The 6,000-nt window shown below is 39.2% G+C and overlaps 1 long non-coding RNA gene across 1 annotated transcript in view; it reads left to right on the forward strand.

The window, feature by feature from the left end:
• The first annotated feature begins 149 nt into the window (after nt 1-149).
• Nucleotides 150-6,000, forward strand: part of LOC141372838 (uncharacterized) — a 17,124-nt gene continuing 11,273 nt past the window's right edge. Inside the window, exon 1 of the long non-coding RNA XR_012378300.1 lies at nt 150-356. This is a non-coding gene — a long non-coding RNA (uncharacterized lncRNA). The remainder of the gene's footprint in view (nt 357-6,000) is intronic.

The raw sequence follows: 6,000 nt of genomic DNA on the forward strand, positions 1-6,000 counted from the left end.
CGCGGCTTGAGGGAAACGGCTGAGGGCCGGAGGGTCTGCCTGCACAACCTCCTTCTCGCGCCCGCCGGGATCCCAGATCAGCTGCGAGCCGGGGCTGGCGTCCGCCTCGCGGTCTTCACCCACCCCAGGAAACCATACCCTGTCCCCGTGAGGAGATGCAAACCATGGAAAACCGCAGCGTGGACCCGAGCTGCCCTTTAGGACAGTCTCTCTCTGGGAAAGTCCCTCTCGCGACCACAGCCTGTCGTCTGGGGACAGCTAAGGAGACACTGCTCAAAACTGGGGACGAAGACTTACCTGAAGCCACAAGCTCTTTCCGACTTCACCAGTGACCTTGGACGCCCCTTCTAAACAAGGTGTCTCTGTTGAACTTCCTGATTCTGGGGATAAACGTGGCTATTCACTTTCTAACTCTAAGGTGGTAAGGGAGTCTGGGTTTTTTTTTTTTTTTTTTTTTTTTTTTTTTTTTTTTTTTATAACACTCCAGACATCTTTAATATAACAAGTGCAATATAGATATAATTTGTATTGACTTTAGGTAAGGTTGAAGGAAACCTTAAAGACTGGGAAGAAAACCGTTTTGTTAGTACAAATGCAAAACTAATTCATCAGCCCCTCTACCTGTTTTTCTGGGAAGGTAGGTTTGAAGAAATTGGTGGGGAGACACTTTACTCAGAATTGCCAGAGCCCCATGTAGCCCCATCCAGAACATTCAGTTTACTGAAGAGTCTCATGAGGAAACTGATTTCATCATTCTGTCCTGCCATAGCTGAGGGTCAAAGGGCAGCCCCTCAGTTTGGCTAAGGGCTTTTCTTGGTGAGTTTCTTGTTACGTTATTTACTTACTCTTAGAGCAGTCTTCATTTTTACCCCTGAAGGGAGCTTTCTTCGCAGAAGAGTGCTTCTGGAGAGTACCATCCCGGTGGTCCTTACCCTGACTGCTTTCTCCTTTCCCTGGCTCCCTTTCTCACCATTTGCACTAGAGGTTAGCACACACGCAGTTTAAAGTGGAACAGCCTTCTATTTCTGTGTGAGAGAACTCTATACAGTTGAAACGCAGTCTCACATTACTTGGCAAACGTGAAATGCATGAAACATTTTATTCTGTTGTCTCAGCTCATTTTCCTTTGGTTTATCTTCTATTTCTGTCGGATCATAAGGCTCAGACTTTAAGATTCCTTCTCTCTTATATTTTCTAAGTCTTGGAAAGCCCCTTCTTCTTGAAAAATGAAGCTTCGTAACATAATGGAACCCCATCAAAGCAGAAATTCTTCTTTCGCCAAATCTTGACTTTACTAGATGGTAGTTTGTACCCTGTGACCCCACCCTCTTCACCTCCATTTAAGGTCCTATCAGTGGTGTAAGCCTCCTTCGACCTGCAACAAAGATAAATCTGCCGCTTCTTGTCAAAACTGCTGTCTGTGCCAGCATATTCTTCACCTGATGGCTTGTGGTCTTGGGGCACAATCCTAGAAATTTGTTTTTTTCTCTTCCTCCTCCTCATAATCCAGGCTTCCAGGCCTTCTGCATCAGACATTCCTGCATTCCTCCCATTGAATCCCTCTTAGTTCTTTACAAGATTGTTGTGAAGCTAAAAAGAGAAGTGCCTGGAAGGTGCCGTGGAAATATAGGACTATTGAGTTAAAGATAACCAGTCTCATGCCCTTGCAGGTTTACAACCTCCTTTAAAACAGGGATTCCCACCTATTTGGAAGGAAAAGTTATTAAATTTTTATTCTGAAGCCTTAGGGAGTGTGTGTGTGTACACACATGTGAGGTAAAATGGAATGATGGAGAGTGGGGACAAAGGGTGGGAAAGTGGGGAAGAGGGAAGGGTGGATATGGTACTGATGTGGAGTTTCTAAGTGGGGAGTCTCAAGGGGACTGGAAGATGGGAAGAAGAGAGAGGAAAATCCTTTCAGGAATGGTTTTCATCAGAATGGGCCCAGTACTGGCTGCCGTGGAACAAAATGAGGTGCTTGTCCATAGGAGCTTAGTTTCTACTCATTGTCAGTATACATCCTCTATATTGCATCTTCTGTAAGATGACCCTCTGAAGGTAAAAACACAGGAAATATCTCTAGACAGTTATCAAGCACCAACTACTGAACTCAAGCTTTCCCGGACATACTGCAAGAATAAAGGATAATTGTAGAAACTGTAGAATTCATTTTAAAAGGAAGGTTTAAACGGGGAGGTTTATAGAGTCTTGGAGATCAAAGAGATTTTAAAAGATAATCTAATGCAGCCTTTGAGATGTTGCATTAATCATGCTTTTCAGTTCTTGAGTTCTCTGTTTCTTTTGTCTGGCACAAAAGTCCTTCTCAAAACTCATATGTTTGCAAGCCAGGGCATTCTTCATGGCTACTAAAAAAATCGTCTTCCTTACCCAGTTGTTTTTTCCTAGATTCTAGATTTGGATTAGACTAGAGAAAATTCGGGCACCTGGGTGGCTCAGATGGTTAAGCGTCTGCCTTTGACTTGGGTCATGATCCCAGGGTCCTGGGATCGAGTCCCGTATCGGGCTCCCTGCTCAGCAGGGAGCCCGCTTCTCCCTCTGCCTCTCTGTCTGTCTGTCTCTTATGAATAAATAAATAAAATCTTTAAAAAAAATAGACTAGAGAAAATTCTCCTTTTATTTCTCTAGACCTGAGGATATTAAATAACCAGCTCACAGGTGGGAGAATTCAATGGGTGCCCAGAAGCCACATGGTCCCACAAGAAACTCCCAAGTTATAGGAAAATAAATTCAGTTAAAGTATTGACAAAGAAATGCAAGCTTTTCTTTTCAGGGGCTAAAGTGTAATTTTCTTGTGCTAAGAATATTTGAAGTCTAGTTTTTTTGCTGCTTTTATCAAAATATGTATAGCTAGTACCTGTCTATAATTAATTTAGTAATTTGCAACCTTTACCCAATACTGTATTCTCGACCTATCTTAGTTTTCCTTTTTCTCTTTCCATTTCCTTAAGGCTTGTTTGTGAAAGTGTGATTAGATTGATATGTTACTCCTCCAAGTTACCAGGGTGAGGAGGACTTCTCATTTGCTGAGTGTATACTGTATACCTGGCACAAATTTACATCATTTAATTTAATTTTACACTTTTCTTAAGAAGTAGTTAATCTTAGTATACTTTACTGATGGAGAAAAGGAGGTCCATGAGTCACAGAGGTGGTAAATGGTATTGAGTACCTACTGTATGTCAGACACTATTTTAGATGCTGGGAATGTAGTGGTGAACAGAACAGATTGCATTCCTTCCCTGAAAGAACTGATACTCTAATGGAGAGAGTCTGATGAAAGGTGTGTGAACAAACAGGCACTGACAAATGTTTAAAAGAAGTTAAAATAGGCAATGTGGTAATGATGCCAAGGTTTCTGATCTGCATAACTGAGTGGATGGGGCAGGATGTGGTTGTGATGGAGATGGGAGAAATGATTAATTCTGTTTTGGGCATATGAAATGTCAAATAGTGATCAGGCCTCCACATGGAGCTGTGGAATGGAAGTCTGAGCTCAAAGGAGAGGTCCAAGCTGGAGATACACATTTGAGAGTCTTCACCACATAGACTGCCTCCAAGCCATGGGGTTAAAAAAAAAAAAAAAAAAAAAAAAAGTGGATAATTTGTTTTTATGTAAAGGGCTTTTTGGTCAGGTTGCTGTGTGAGCAAGGTGATTCAAACATGTCTTCGCTTGTCCACTCAAAGCCATCCAAAGCTGCTCAGCCATAGGCAAGTGGGCTGTTACCATAGCCAACAGTGTTCTGTCAAAGGGGATAGGGAATCTTTTCTCATTTTGAGGCTAGAGTCATGTCTCCCATTTTAAAATGAAAGTGTTCATGACCACACTGTTACTCCTTTTATTAAGGCCCAAATGTGTGCCTCAAATCCGTTTCAGGAACTGTTGTGATGAGGCTACCAGCTCCTCTGCAGAAATGGGTTTTCAGTAGTGTGTTAGGTGTCCAAATAATCCCAACTTCTGAGCTGAACTTATATGATGATGGCTTCATATTTCTATTTTAAAATATATACATAAAACCATCATTCAATTTAGATTTTCTTATCAAAATTCTTTTGATAGCCTATTTTTGCTTATTTTTAAATTTTTATGGGGTGTTAGAAAATTTATCTTTCGTTGCTTTCACAATATTCTGTATTTATTATACTGGTAACAGTTGCTATAATGTGCCAAAGGAAGTTGTTTTTGGGTAAAAATTCTTTTAGAGGAAGAAATAATGAGGCTAGAGATGATAGATTTCAGGTAAACTGTTTCTCAAGGTGAAGTCTGTAATAAGAAAAGGCCCATAATGCCCCCAAATATCCAGGTTTTACAATGACTTAATGTTCTACCTTTTGAGGATAATTTCTGTTAATCCAGCTCTGGATTTTTTTGTAGTTCTGTTTTACTTTTAAAAGTAAAACCATACATGCATGTTATAGAAAATTAAAAATGAAGAAAGGCACCAAGAAGAAAAAAATCATTTGTAATCTCTCACTCAAAGATAAATACTAATAATATTTGTGTGCATGTTATTCTTGCATAACTTTTAAAAAAGAATAGAAGCATACTGAATATACTGTCTTGCTAAATAATACCTTTTTCTGAACACAAAGTAGCACATTGTAGAAAATTTAAGAAAATATATAAATGCAAAAAACCCAGAAAAATAATAATCACTTATTATCTTATTATTTGAGGTAGCCATTATGAGAAATATTCCTACGTTTTCAAGGAATACATGTATTTTATTTTTTTATTTTAATTTTTTAAAATGATTCTATTTATTTATTTGAGACAGCACATGTGCGCAAGGAGGGGGAGGAGGTTGGGGGGAGGGGCAGAGGGAGAGGGAGGGTGCGAGGGAGAGGGAGAAGCAGGCTCCCAACCAAGCAGGGAACCCGACGTGGGGCTCGATCCCAGGACCCTGAGATCATGACTTTAACATTATGCTGAGCCATGGCAGATGTTTAAAAGACTGAGCCACCCAGGCGCCCCTTAAAGAACATATGTGTTTTATATGTACACATATGTATGATATATGTATATGTATTTTATGTTAAAGTGAGATTTCTTATTCTGCAACTTAATTTTTCCACAGAATATCATTCATAATTCTGTCTATTATTCTGCTACACAATTATTTTAACAGCTTTATAGTATTACATCATATGGCCACATGATGTAATTGTTTGCTAAAAATATGGATACTCATGCACAGTGCCATGATTTCATGCAAGGGAGTAGGTTTATATCAAATTAAAATGAATGTCTTCAACAATTTTATGCAAGGTAAATCAGGACAGTAGGGTATCAAGATAATTTGTAAGGGGAAAATATGTAACAAATGAGCAAGTGTCTAAGATATGGGTCTGAAAAGATTAGGGTAGCCCCCAGCTTGCTGATGATGCATATAGGAGCATAGGGTTGTGGTTGGGGCATTTTATTTTCATTCAGCTATAGTTAGAAAGGTTATTCAAAAGCTATTGAACTATGTTAAAGCACCAGTGTATTTTGCACAGTATGCTTATATACACCTGCATAGATAGAGATACAGGAGCAGATATAGAACATCATCACCAACTTGATGAGGTTTATGGAATTCATGTTTTCAGCATACAGAATATTTCAAACTGGCACTGAACATGGAGGCCTGGATGGAAGAACACCTCAGGTATTCATTTTTTTGGAGACTAGCAGACCAGAAACTAGGTTCCTACATTTTATGCGGCCTATGTGGCTCTTTGGAAGGGTTAGTAATGAATTTCATAGTGAATAGTACTTGCATCAGGGATATTTTGGAACTTATTAAAAGTACAGGTTTTTGGAGCCCACTTGACAAAAATTCTCAGGTTTAACACATTAACACAGGTGATTTGTATGGAAATCAAATTATTAGAATGGGAATTAATTTAGGGAACTAAGAAAAAAATGCCTGTGAGCTCCTTAGCATTAGGGATTTTTTTAAAAAAGATTTTATTTATTTATTTATTTATTTATTTATT

This window comes from Callorhinus ursinus, unplaced genomic scaffold (genome assembly GCF_003265705.2).
Source record: "Callorhinus ursinus isolate GAN/ISIS: 27379988/994484 unplaced genomic scaffold, GSC_fseal_2.0 scaffold5, whole genome shotgun sequence".
NCBI lineage: Eukaryota > Metazoa > Chordata > Mammalia > Carnivora > Otariidae > Callorhinus > Callorhinus ursinus.